We start from the raw sequence: 13,845 nt of genomic DNA, 5'->3' as shown, positions 1-13,845 counted from the left end.
GTTTGTACTAATTTTCAGTCCCAACAGCAATGTATGAGCGTACCCTTTTCCCCATGTCCTAATCAGCATTTATCATCATTTGTATTCTTGATTATTGCCATTCTAACTGGAGTGAGAGGAAATCTCAAAGTAATTTTGATTTGCATTATCCTGATTGCTAGAGGTTAAACTTTTTTTTCATATATTCGTTGGGCATTTGTATATACTTTTTTGAGAAATGTCTGTCTATTCTTTTGCCCATTTATTTTCTTATTTGTATTCTAGAGTGTTAGGGTTTTTGAATTCCATTTATATTCTGCATATTACTTCCCTGTTTGAGGAGCAGGTGCACAGATATTCTCCCATTCTGTACTCTCTTTGATCACATTCTTGTTTTCTTTGATGTGCAGAAACTTTTTAATTTAGGGCCATCCACTCATTGATTCTTGGTTTTATTTCTTGACCTTTAGGAGTCTTGTTAAGGAAATTTGTGCTTGTGCCAATATGTTGGAGTGTTGAACATACGCTTTCTTCTAGCAGTTGCAGAATTTCTGGTCTAATTCCTAGGTTTTTGATCCACTTTCAGTTTACTTTTGTGCAGGTTGTGAAAGAGGCACCTGGTTTCTCTTCTTCTATATGTGGATATCTGGGTTTCCCTGCACCATTGGTTAAACTGGCTATATTTTCTTCAGCATATATTTTTGGCAACTTTGTCAGGTATCGGATGACTGTCCCTATGTGGATTTGTCTTCTTGTCTTTTATTCTATTCCATTGGTCTTCATGTCTATTTTGATGCCAATACTGTGCTGTTTTTGTTACTACAGCTCTGTAGAATAATTTGAAATCCAGTATTGTGATGTCCCCAGCATTGATCTTCTTTCTCAGGATTGCTTTGGTTGGCTTTTTGGGGTGTCTTATTATTTTCAATGAATTTTTAAGACATTTTTTCTTGTTCTGAAGAATGTCATTGGCATTTTGATGTGGATTGCATTGAGTCTGCATAATGCTTTTGGTAGTATTGCCATTCTGATATAAATTCTGCTTATCCATGAACATGGGGTGTCCTTTCATCTTCTAAAACAAAAGTAAGGAATGGATATCTATGATTTTATAATCAAAGTGCCACAGTTCTCACTCATGTTGAAGAAGGAAATTGCAACTTCTTGGAGACATCAGGGATTATGTCTCCAACACAAATCAAGGCTTTGGAGACCTATCTCTATCCTCAAGACAGGTCTGTCTGCATCAGACTTGGGAGAACACTTTAGCTTGGGACAGCAATGAGATGTCAGGAGGTTAGTTCTCTGTAAGGCAGAAGAATCCTTGGAGAAGATTCAAGAGACTGGATTCCCCTGAGTTTTAACCTGGTCTCTTGGTAACAGAATCTACAAGAAAAGTATTCTTCTTCTTTTTTTTGTGCAGAACAATGTTACCCAGGGGAATGGTGTGCCCATAGGCTGGAATAATAACAGAGAGGTGTCTAGTCAGAAGTTCTGAGAAGACGTGTATCTTGGCTGCACTATTAGCCATCAGTAGTGACCTTGGTCAGGACAGGGCATAGTTGTTCTTTCTGGAGTCCTAAGTCTGGCCCAGGAACCAATGCTTGACTGATATCTGCTGCCTTGTCTGGTGACAGAACTTCAGTCTCCATCTTCAACCACTCGGGGAAGAATTCAGTCTTCCACACAGAGTCCTTCTTCTCAGAGTGCTCATCTAGGTCAGTGTGAGACCCAGAAGTTCCTGCAGGAGAGGCTCAGAGAATGGACACTAAGAGCATTGGCTTGAAGTCATCTGAGCCAAACCTGCCTTGAGTCAACAGTAGCTGTTTGCAATGTTGTTGTCTTAATTGATGGATTAAGTTAATTAACTATTTAACATATTTATCCATTATACTTAAAAAGAAGGTGTGAACTGAACTCACAGGGTCCTTTTTGACAATGAAAAGAAAGTAATTAAAGCTCAGTTGCAAAAAGGAGTGTGTGTGTGTGTGTGTGTGTGTGTGTGTGTGTGTGTGGAGTACTGTTATTTCAGTAAAAAGGGCACATGTTTTCAAGGATCTTTGCAATCATGGGAGTAGAGAAAGAGGGTCTCACTTTGGGAGATATCCAGCTAAATGTGGGTATTTTGTTTTTATTTGTAAGATGGAGCTATAAGATTCAGACCAATGGATACCTTTCAATCCTACCTCTCAAGAGTAGTTCATATGTGATACATATTGCAGACTCTCCTCTCAGGCTGTGCATTCACATTTAGAAATTATATAATCAATTAAAGATGGCTATACTCATGAACTTTGTTTTGCAATTATATCCTGAGCCATGAGGCTCAATATATCTATAAGTTGATGAGACATTTACTTTCTCTGTTGAAAACATTGTCGTGAGAACTTTTTGCTTTTGAATGGAGGGTACAGAATGGTTTCTACTCCCATATTTATTGTCTTCTCCCAAACATAGGAATTAGATTTTTTAGCTCAACTTTAGTGCTTGCTATTTTGTTGAGTTGTGATATAGATATACTTGGGAAATGTGTGAAAGTTTATGAATTTGTGGTCATCAATGTACCAGCGAGTTCTATTTGGATTCTCTCATTTATTTTTAAAGTGGAGACAGTTCTCCATCATGTGAGCAAATGAATGAGCCTTTATGCATATTTCTACTTGTCTTCATGTCACTGTTATCCTTTAATGTGCCTTTTGTGTTTTATAATTACATCTGCTTCTAAAAGTTGGATTACCTCCAGCCCTGGTATGGTACACATTCTTTATCATTACCTTGCCTAAGTATTCAAATCCTGGTGTCTTCATATAGAAAGAAATTATACTATTAGATATGGCTTCTCCCACCAATCTTAAAAAGTCCCTGTTATGTTTTTTTTTTTTTATTTCCAAGTCTTCGGCAATTTAACCTTGAATCAGTGACCCATGCTGATATCACTAAGTCATTCATATTTTATTCTTTTACATAGATCTAGTTTTGGATTTTCATTCCATGATATGACATATAGGTGTTCTGAAACCACAGTACCTAACTGCATTGTCTCAGCCATTCTTTCCTCCTAAAACTTCTTTGTCAATGTTACACCCACATCCATCTCCATGCACTTTACATACAAGGCACAAAAGGATCCTATGCACATTGTAAAGACTTAGTTCCGTTCAGTCTTCTCCTCTAGATCCTTCCCCTTCACTTTTCCAATAAGTAGTCCCTCAAGGCAGCCTCACCCATCTCCCTGCCTAATGTTCCCTGACTTCAGTGACTGCATTGTTCTTCATGGTGTGGCTCAACATTTACCCTTCTGATGGCCTTTGACATTCTTTCTCATTAAATTGCTATATCAATGTAGAATGATTTCTATGAATATATTTAGGAATTTGTAATTTAAAACTGTGGTTCTCAGCAAGGTATGTTTTGTCCACCCAGAGGACGTTGAGACATCACTGGAGATGGCTTTGGCAGGTCACTGGGAAGGGTGAGTGGATTGTGGTGATGCTGCCCGGATCCTGCATAGAAGCAGGATTGGTCCAGAATGACAACATTCTCTTGAATGGGGAAATTGGAGCTAAATGTTATCTATATTTTAAATATTAATATCTATATTTTAAATATCCACAAATAAACATTTATAGTTGCTTACGTGGTTCCTGACGACACTGTAACACTTCCCACTTCTATCAGAAAAATTAGAGAGGGCCTATTGGCCGCTCATTTAAAACCTCCAATCCCATTAACACAACAGTTCTTTTAGGTTTTCCCCTCAGGTGGATTTAGAGATTTTTTTTTGTTTCCTTAAACTATTATTGTTTTTTAGCAAAGATTTGTGTCCGAGATCACTATTGATTTGTCCATTTTTATTGGATGCCAATTTTCTACAGTCAGCATCTCAAATGATTACTAAAAATAATTGTTCCCCAGTTGATTTTGGTGGTAGTATTTTTGGAGATAAAAGCCTTTAAATTGTTTTTTTAGTTAAATATGTGTCTATCTTCTTACTTCTTAGTTTCTCACCTTAGATAAAATAGTTTGCCCATCCATAGGTTTTATATCTAGTTTTCTTGATGTTCATCTAAAACATAGCATTTACTTTTATACTGAGGTCTTTAATTCTTCTGAATTTTTATAAGACATATAAGTTAGGAGACCAACTCCATTTCTTCCAGATACCCATTTACACTAGCTTTTATTTAACTATTTACACTTTTATAACTTAATTAAAACATTGCCTTGCCGTTTAATACAGGTCCAAATATAATGAGACATAATTCCTAATTCATTCAAAAAATTATAACTGAACATTGGTATGTGCCAGGCAATTCTAGGAACATTATATATCATATTATTTTTGTCTAGGTGTTTACTAATTTAATTATGAACCCATGTTGATATTGTTTAATTATTGCTATTTATATCTTTTTTCTTTTCCTGTTTAGAACTTTTTTCAATTTTGTTTGCTATAGTTGTTTTGAAGTCAATGTGTGTAACATGATTCTGTTCTCTTGCAATTATCTTTTCTCAAAACTTCTCCTCTTCACATTTCCCCCCTAAACAACACATATGTTCTCACATGCTATTGTGAAAATAGGTGAACAAAACACATGAAGTTCTTGCACATTTGTACCTTGCATTCTAATGGCAAGGACAAAGTACCACCAAATTAGCATGAGTGGCATACAGTCCTCAGGGGTGTATCATATGGAGAGTATCATTCAGTGTTAAAAGGTGTAATTATCTCAGAGAAGGAGGGCTGTTGCTTGTTGGACAAATACCAGAACCAGGACTAGAGTGAGCCTATTGGGTATGTCAATAATAGAAGGAGAGATTGAAATAGTGATTTCCAGAGGCTGGGAAGGACATGGTGGAAGGAGGAAGGCAGGAGGAAGCCTGATGGCTTCAGACAGGGCTGCAGCTCCACGGGAGGAATGCAGCTTCTAATGTAATATGGCAGAGTAGAGCAGCTATGGTTGACAACAATGAACTGTGCATTTCAAAATAGCTAGTGAAAGAGGATTTTTAAAATTGTTCCCCAAAGAAATGATAAATGTTTAAGGTGCTCGATATGCCAACAATCTGATCTGATCTCTACATAATGCTTATATGTATTGAAACATTCTACTGTAGACCACAAGTAGTACAATTGTTTCATGTCAATTAAAAAAGGATTTAGAATATGCTAAAAATTTTGATTTCAAAACCAAAATCTAAAAATGGCAAAGAAAAGATCCATGTGAGAAGTGGAAGACTGAGGCCCTCCTCACCTGCCCTCAACTCCTGTGAATAAGTAAATAAATAATGTAGGCGAGACACAGAAAAGGCTATTCTGCTGCTCTGAAAAATGCCAAAAATATTGTTCTTGGTGTATTTCCTTTTGTTAATTATTGGCTTGTTTTCTGTGTTCAATTGGTTTCCCTAAATATATCTTAATTTATATTTTGGATAAATGGTGGGATTCAGGGGAATGCAGGAAGGTGGATCCTTACAGAAACATGGCAGATTGTCCTTCCTTCCAGCCTCCTAGGGACTTTCTGGGTTGTGAGACATTTTTCACAACTCAGCAGCATTTATTCTTTGTGCACTTGATGATTGCCATTTTGTCTGGAGTGAGATGAAATCTCAATTTATTATTGGATTGTAGTAAAGTGATTGATTTATGTACATCGATTTTGTATCCTGCCCACTTGCTGAAATTTGTTCATCAGCTCTAGAAGTCTTGTGATGGTTGTTTTTGGGTCTTCTAGATTCAGGATAATGTCATCAGCAAGCAGATAATTTTACTTCTTCTTTTCCTATTTTCATCCCTTTAATTTTCTTCTCTTGCTTGATTGCTCTGGCTAGAGTTTCAAGATCTATAATTGTCAGAAATAATGAAAGAGGACAACCTTGTCTTGCTCCTGATTTTAAAAGAAATGCTTTCAGTTTTTCTCCACTTAGTGATTGTTGGCTTTGTCTTTGTCATATATAACCTTGGTAATATTGAGATAAGTTCCTTCTACCTCTGAAGTCTCTTTAGTGTTTTTTTAAAATCATGAATGGGTGATGAGTTTTGTTAAGTTTTTTTTTTTTGCATCTAATGAGATGATCATGTGATTTGTATCTGTAATTTTATTTATGTGGTCAATTACATTTATGGATTTGCATATGTTGAACCAATCTGGCATTGTAGGATGAAACCATTTTGATCATGGTGTACACTCATCTTAATGTGTTTTTGAATGTGGGTTGCTAATATTTTATCAACATGAAAACATTGTATCCTTGTATATCTGTTTATCAGGGATATTATATGTAGTTTTCCTTCTTGATGTGTCTTTGTCTTGCTTGAGTATCAAGGTGATTCTGTCCTCATAGAATTAATTTGGTAGTGTTCCCTCCATCTGTCTGTCATGGAGTAACTTGGGGAAAATGGGCATTAGTTTTTTTTTTTAAATGTCTGGTAGGGCTCAGCTGAGGGTCCATCTGGTTCTGGGCTTTTCTTTCTTGTTGTTGAAAGGCTTTCAATGGGTTCTCCAATCTCATTGCATGGTATCAGTCTGTTTAGGTTTTCTACATCCTCATGGTTCAATTTAGGCGGGTCATATGTGTCTAGAAATTTGTCAGCATCCTAGATTTTCCAGTTTATTGGAGTGTGCATTTTCAAATAGTTTCTAATCATCTGAATTTCAGAAGTGTCTGTGATGCCTCCTTTTTTTCATTTTTAATTTTATTGATTTGGATATTCTCTTCTTTTGGTCAGGTTGGCTAAAGGTTTGTCAATCTTGTATATCTTTTTGAAGAACCAACTCTTTGTGGCACTGATCCTTTGTATTTTTTTGAATTCTCAATTGCATTATTTTGGATCTGATCTTAATTATTTCTTGTCTTCTACCAATTTTCAATTAGTTTGTTCTTTCTCTTCTGTAGCCTTGAAGTGTAATAGTAGATTATTTATTTGAGAGCTTTCTGTTTTTTTAAATGTAGGCACTTGACCCAATAAGCCTTTCTCTTGGAACTGCCTTCATACTGTCCCAGAGATCTTGATGTGCTGTATCTCCATTCTTATTTGTTTCTAAGAATTTGTTAATTTATTCCCTATTCTTCCTATGATCCAGTCCTCATTCGAAAGTGTATAGTTGAATTGACATGTTTTTAAAATGGTTTTTGCTTTTTATCTTGTTTTTAATTTTTAATTTAGTTTCATTGTGATCTGATAGGATTCGATGAATTAGCTCTACTTTTCTGTATTTTCTAAGACTTGCTTTGTGTTTTATAATATGACCTATTTTAGAGAAGGTTTCATGTGCTGCTGAGAAGACAGTGAATTTAGTGTGTTGGTGAATCAGGATTGTTTAGCTATATGATAGGTTTATGTGATTAAAGTATTTTTTTGATTTCTGAAGAGTCTTTACTTAATTTATGTCAAGATGACCTGTCTATTGGTGAGAGAGGTGTGTTGTAATTACCCAGTATTATTTTATTTATTGATTGTTTATATTAAATAGAGTTTATTTATGTATTTAGATGCACCAACATTTGGGACATTGACATCTACAATCACATCTTCTTATTGGATGATTCCTTTAAGCAGTATGAAGTGACCTTTTTGTCTCTTTTTCTTAATTTTGGCCTAAAGTCTGCTTTGTCAGATATGAGCATTGCTACTCTTGCTTGCTTTCAGTCTCTATTTATGGTGTACTTTTCCCCTTCAGCCTGTGGAGATCTTTTCCTGTAAAAGGAAGTACTTGTAAACAACATATTGTTCTTGTTTTTTAAATTCTTTCTGTCAATCTCTGTCTTTTGATTGGAGAGTTTAGACCATTTACATTCAATATTATTATAGAGTAATGATTTTTGTTTTCTGACATTTTGATTGATTCATAGTGTTTAATTCAGATTTGACTTTCTTTATTCTTCTAGTAAGAGTCATCCACACCCTGGCTCTGGTATTTATTTGTCATATCATCTGTGTATAATATTTCATTAAGTATGTTTCATAATGCTGGCTTAGTGGTCATAAATTCTTCTAGTTTTTGCTTTCCTAGAAGTTTTTTTTTTTTTTAAGTTTCATCTTCAATTATAAGATTGGTTTTGCTGGATATAGCAGGCTTGTTTAGCACTCATTGTCTTTCAATGCTTGGTATATATTATTGCAAGCCCTCCTGGCTTTTAGAGTCTGTACTAAGAAAGTAGAAGAAAGTCTAATTGGATTATATTTCAATATGATCTGCCATTTTTTTCTTTTGTGACGTTAAAAAGTTTATCCTCATTCTGTATATTAGACACTTCAATTATAATGTATCTTGTAGTCAATATTTTATGATCTTGTCTATTTAGGGTTCTTAAAGTTTCTGTATTGGATTTTTCATCTCGTTCCCAAATTTGGAGAATTTTCTGGTAGTATTTCATTGAAAAGGTTATAAATTCCTTTAGTTTGTATCCTTGTGCCTTCTCCTTTGTAAATCATTTTTAAAAAATATCTGGTCAAGGATATTTGATTTTCTGAACTGTTCATACATTATCAGTTCCTGGACCAAGGTTTACATTCAATTTTCAGTCTTCAAATGTATGAAGGAATTTGTAATTATAGGATACCTGACTGTAATGTTTTGAAAAGAAAAGAAAAGAAAAGAAAAGAAAAGCCAGAAATTGAAAGGAATTTGTAACTGTAAATGACAGGATGATCCCTTAGAGAGGACAAGATTCATTCAGGAAATATGAAAATAATTTCTTTATCATAAAATACTAATACAAAATTTCTGAAAGTTTATTAATAAATGTCTTTCTGTCTTTTTCTATCATTTGGGTAGCTACAGCAGCCACATGGAACCAAGGAATGGTACACACATTTCAGAATTTATTCTTCTGGGATTTTCAGAGCAACCTGGATGGCAACCCTTCCTCTTTGGGCTTTTTCTGTCCATGTACCTGATCACTGTGTGTGGAAACCTGCTCATCATCCTGGCCATCACCTCGGACTCCCACCTTCACACACCCATGTACTTCTTCCTCAGCAACCTGTCTTTTTCCGATATCTGCCTTACCTCCACCACTGTCCCAAAGATGCTGGTGAACCTGCAGACACAGAGCAAGGCCATAAGCTTTGAAGCTGCATCATGTAGATGCACTTTTTCATAGTCTTGACTGGCTTTGAAAACTTCCTCTTGGCCGTGATGGCCTATGACCACTTCGAGGCCATCTGTCACACCCTGCACTACATGGTAATCATGAAAACCCGGCACTGCATGTTGTTGGTTCTGGTGTGCTGGATCCTGAATGTCCTGCATGCCCTGTTGCAAAGCGTAATGGTGTTGCAACTGTCCTTCTGCACAGATTTGGAAATCCCACATTTTTTCTGGGAACTGAATCAGGTGGTCCACCGTGCCTGTTCTAACACTTTCCCTAATGACATGGTGATATACTTTACGTCTGTGCTGCTGGGTGGTGGCCCTCTGGCTGGCATCCTTTATTCTTATTCTAAGATAGTGTCCTCCATAAGTTCAATCTCATCAGCTCAGGGGAAGTACAAAGCATTTTCTACCTGTGCATCTCACCTCTCTGTGGTCTTCTTATTTTACTTTATGATCCTAGAAGTGTACTTCAGTGCTGCTGAAACCCATATTTCACATTCGAGTGCAACATCCTCGGTGATGTATAGTGTGGTCACCCCCATGCTGAACCCCTTTATCTACAGTCTGAGGAACAAAGACATCAAGAGGGCTCTGAAAAGACACCTGTGAGGAAAATATAAAAGGGCCATTTTTTTTCCTTTACCTGCAGTACTAGGGATTGAACTCAGGGCCTCACACATGCCAGGCAAGTGCTTTACCACTGAGCCACACCTCCAGCCCCAAAGACCCAGTGTTCACGGAGCATCTTCAATTGCAGGGCTCTAGTCCCCAAAGGTAGTAATTGTGATTTCATAATTAGACCATGGAAGTAGGTCTTTCTCCTTCCATTAAATTCCTAATGTTTTGGTTTCTTTGATTTCAACTTCTTTGTGTGTTTTAAATAATTCCATTTACTTAAGATTTCTGCTATTCAATGGCTTTTTCCTTTGGTCATTTTCTTACTTTCCCCGAATTTTTAACAGATTATATTAGAAAAATATTTGAGACTTCTATTTGACTGATATAATGATGAATTATACTAAGGTGGTATAAGCTACACTAAGTAGTCGAGGTCATTTGTATAACTTTATAATAGGAGACAATCTGAAACTACAGTTTTTTACTTTTACTTTCTTTATTCCTTGCGCGGTCTGTACAGTAACTACTCTCTCTGCTAGCACAGATCTGAACATACTAATAGATCTCACAGCATTATGGTATTTTATTTTCCTCATCATGGTGTTATTTCTTATTCATATCAGAGTCCATAGTGCATCCTATGATACCATCATAGTGGTGAAAGGCAAAGAATATTTATCAAATAAATGTTCCAAATGCAATGTACACTTGAAAACAAATTTTCACTTATTGGTTGACTTAATATGGGCTTAGAACCTGGGATGACCTTAAATGGTATGGAGCAAAATGTTCAATGATACACTGAACTACTCTGAAAGATTTATTTTTGGTGATGTATATTGTTTTGTTAAAAAACTGGCCCCTGTGTATGAAAACTAGCCCCAATGTGCTGTGAGATTGAAGAAAGAGAGGCAGAGAGATCCAGATCACACAGGGTATAATTTATTGGAAACATACTGGCAGGAGCATGTTCCTGGGCCACAGCAAGACCATGTGGATCCCTGTAATTTGGGTCAGAAGAAGGAGCATATTTAGTGGTTAGGACAATGACTTCACCTGAGCCAGAATGTACCTGGTTTAGCTTAAGCTAAGAATCAGGTGCATCCTTGAGCCAGTTCCTATTGTAAAACTCCATGTACCACTCTAATAATCATGTTTATTTATAGTTTCCTTGGCAACTAGGCAGGAAAATCCAACCAGGCTTACCCTGGAGCAGCCATGGAGATTACAACTCAATATGGCTGTGGTGCTGTCAAGCTGCATCCATCCGCACAGCCAGTGTTGAAGTATGGAAGATTCATCTCTGCTCCATGGGGTTTATTTGTTATCCTGAAGGAATTGGTGTGATTTTCTTATTTCATTGGCTCACCTTTTCATCTATGCTTAAAAAATTCTAGGCATATTTGTACTGTCTACAAATATAACTCCTTTCATCACTAAAAATCAAAATAACTCCTCCTCCTATTTTTGCCATAGTCATTAAAATGCAGGTGAATAGATAAGCTGAACATTGTTTATCATGGATTTCTCTCTATATATTGTGCACTAAATTCACTTAAATCCAATGATAAAAGGACAACTCATCTGAGACATTCATTAAGAGGCCCAGTCTGGCCTCTGGGGATGAACATGTGGTTCAGGCATACAAGATATGCCTGAAAAAAATTTAATATGTGTTCTTACAATCTCTCCCTGTTGCTTAGGAGGGAATCTCAATGGTCGTCTTTTTCTATACAGTTATGTGAAAAAAACATAAAAAATAAAGGTTATTATGAATGCTATATCCAAATATCAGGAAAAAGTCTCAAGAGAAACATCAAATTATTCTAAATAACCTCATTGTATCAGTGAGCTTTTGCTGCATAAAGAGCTATTCATAAGGCAAGCTGTTTAAGATAATGCTTTTCTAATCTCATAGGCGTCTCTGTTGTTGGGATGTCTTCTGGTCTCTACGGATGTCTTCATGGATCTGGGGTCATCTATGAGTCAACTCTAGGTGCTTTGCCAGTCTAGTCTGAGTTCTCTCACATTTGAGGGCTAGATGTTTGTAGGCTGGGGTCTGAAGCCATAGTCAGGCCACCTGAGCTCCCTTCCATAGATCCTTTCCTCCAACAATGGGCCCTGAGAAACATCCAACCCTTGACTTTCTGAATATGGCTTATTTCACTTAGCATGATTTTCTCCATTTCCATCCACTTACTGGCAAATACCTTTATTAACCTTTATGGCTGAATAATTGTGTGTATCTTCCACATTTTCTTGATCCATTCATCTTGACAGGCATCTGGGTTGATCCCATAATTTGACTATTGTGAATTGTACTGCTATAAACATTGACATGGCTGTATCACTATGTTATGCTGATTTTAGTTCTTTTGGATAAATACTAGTTGGATCATATGGTGGTTCCATTTCTAATTTTCTGAGGAATCTCCACACTGCTTCTCAGAGTGGTTGTGTACCAATTTGCAGTCCCACCATCAATGTATGAGTGTGAATTTTTCTCCACGTCCTTGCCAACATTTGTTTTTGTTTGTATTCTTGATGATTGCCATTCTGGCTAGAATGAGATGAAATGTTAGTGTAATTTTGATTTGCATTTCCCTGGTTGCTAGAGATGTTGAATTTTTTTTCATATATTTGTTGATCATTTGTGTTACTTATTTGGAGAAAGTTCTGTTTAGTTCTTTTGCCCATTTATTGATTGAGTTATTATTATTATTTTTTTGTGTAGAGTTTTTTTTTTTTACGTCTTTATATATTGTGGGCATTAACTCCCTGTCAGAGAAGTAGCTGGCAAATATTTTCCCCCTTATTATGTAGTCAGCAACTTAAATCTGAAAGTCATGTTATGCTAATATTTAGATATTCATTAAATGTCTGATGGGCAAATGTACTAACAGATATTTCTCAAAAAAGGAAACATAAATAGACAATAATATGGGAAACGTTTTTAACATCTCCATTAATAGGGGAAATGCAAATCAAAACTATACTGAGGTTTTGTCTCACTCCAGTTAGAATGGCAATCATCAAGAATACAAATAATAATAAATGCTGGTGAGGATGTGGGGATTTGTTCCCACGGCAGACACAGGGCTACAAAAGAGAGAGCAGCAGAAAATGCCAAAGTCCTTCAAGGGAAACTTTCACTTCCATCACATTCATTTGGCCAGAGTAGTTAAGAAATCCTATTCTATTACCTGAAATAGTTACCTTTTATCTTTGGTGGTCGGCACAGCCAAACTCTGATTTCTTAGCAGAGTTACAGTGTGTGGTATAGTGATATTAACCGTGGTCCTCAGCAGACATCCAGACTTATTCAGCCTACACAGCTCTGTGCACCTTGACCCGTGTCTCCTCAATCTCTAAGCCCATAACCTCCTAGTCCATCCTGATGACCACTGTTCTGTTCTCTGAGTCTATGTATGTTCTTCTTGTATCTATGAAACCAGACCCCCCACCCCCTGCCATTTTGGAGCACTGACTCTGCACAACTAGAATAGGTGTTTCTCCAGGTGGTCACCCTCACTGTGGCTTGAATAAACTTGGTTCTCACGTTTTGTTGCCTCAACTTGCCTTTTAGCTGACAAGAACAATGCAAGGAGCCATATTTGTAGAAAGCACCAGAAGTGTGTGTGTGTGTGTGTGTGTGTGTGTGTGTGTGTATGTGTTTTTAAACATAAACAGGAATATAGGTCAATAATTTAAAAAATGAACATGTCACTCTAAGCCTGATGCCTAATGAGCAAGCCCCTCACACATGGACAACAATCTTTCAAACTTCAACAGGTAGATTATGATATGTAAAAGAAATGTTTCACATTATAATGGAAGATATTAAATGTGTGATGTAAGTACTTGCTTTGTCCTGTTTAAAGTCATCTCTCAGTCATAGGATGCATCAGGTGGGGCTTCTTGTTCTAATTTTTCCTTTGTGCCGGCTCCACTTGGAGACACGTAGTTGATCGTTTCTGCCAGTGACTGTGGAAAGTCCTGTGGACATGGTGCTCAATAAAAACACAGCACCCTCACAAGGAATAAAACTCCATGATCAGCCTTGAAGTGTGCTATTATGCTAAGGTCTGTGTTTCAGGAAGAGTAGTTAAGGGAGCTATATAGAAAATCATGATAGAAGTGCATTTAA

General features: G+C 36.6%; 1 pseudogene; it reads left to right on the top strand.

Moving 5' to 3' along the window:
- The first annotated feature begins 8,871 nt into the window (after positions 1 to 8,871).
- LOC124087720 (olfactory receptor 7A5-like) lies at positions 8,872 to 9,689 on the top strand (annotated as a pseudogene).
- Positions 9,690 to 13,845: the final 4,156 nt, after the last annotated feature.

The sequence above is a fragment of the Marmota monax genome, unplaced genomic scaffold (genome assembly GCF_021218885.2).
Source record: "Marmota monax isolate L192 unplaced genomic scaffold, Marmota_monax_Labrador192_F-V1.1 WCK01_AAM20220418_F8-fsc00021, whole genome shotgun sequence".
Taxonomy (NCBI): Eukaryota; Metazoa; Chordata; class Mammalia; order Rodentia; family Sciuridae; genus Marmota; species Marmota monax.
The sequence above is the reverse complement of the archived record's forward strand: the minus strand, read 5'-3'. Positions and strand labels throughout refer to the sequence as shown.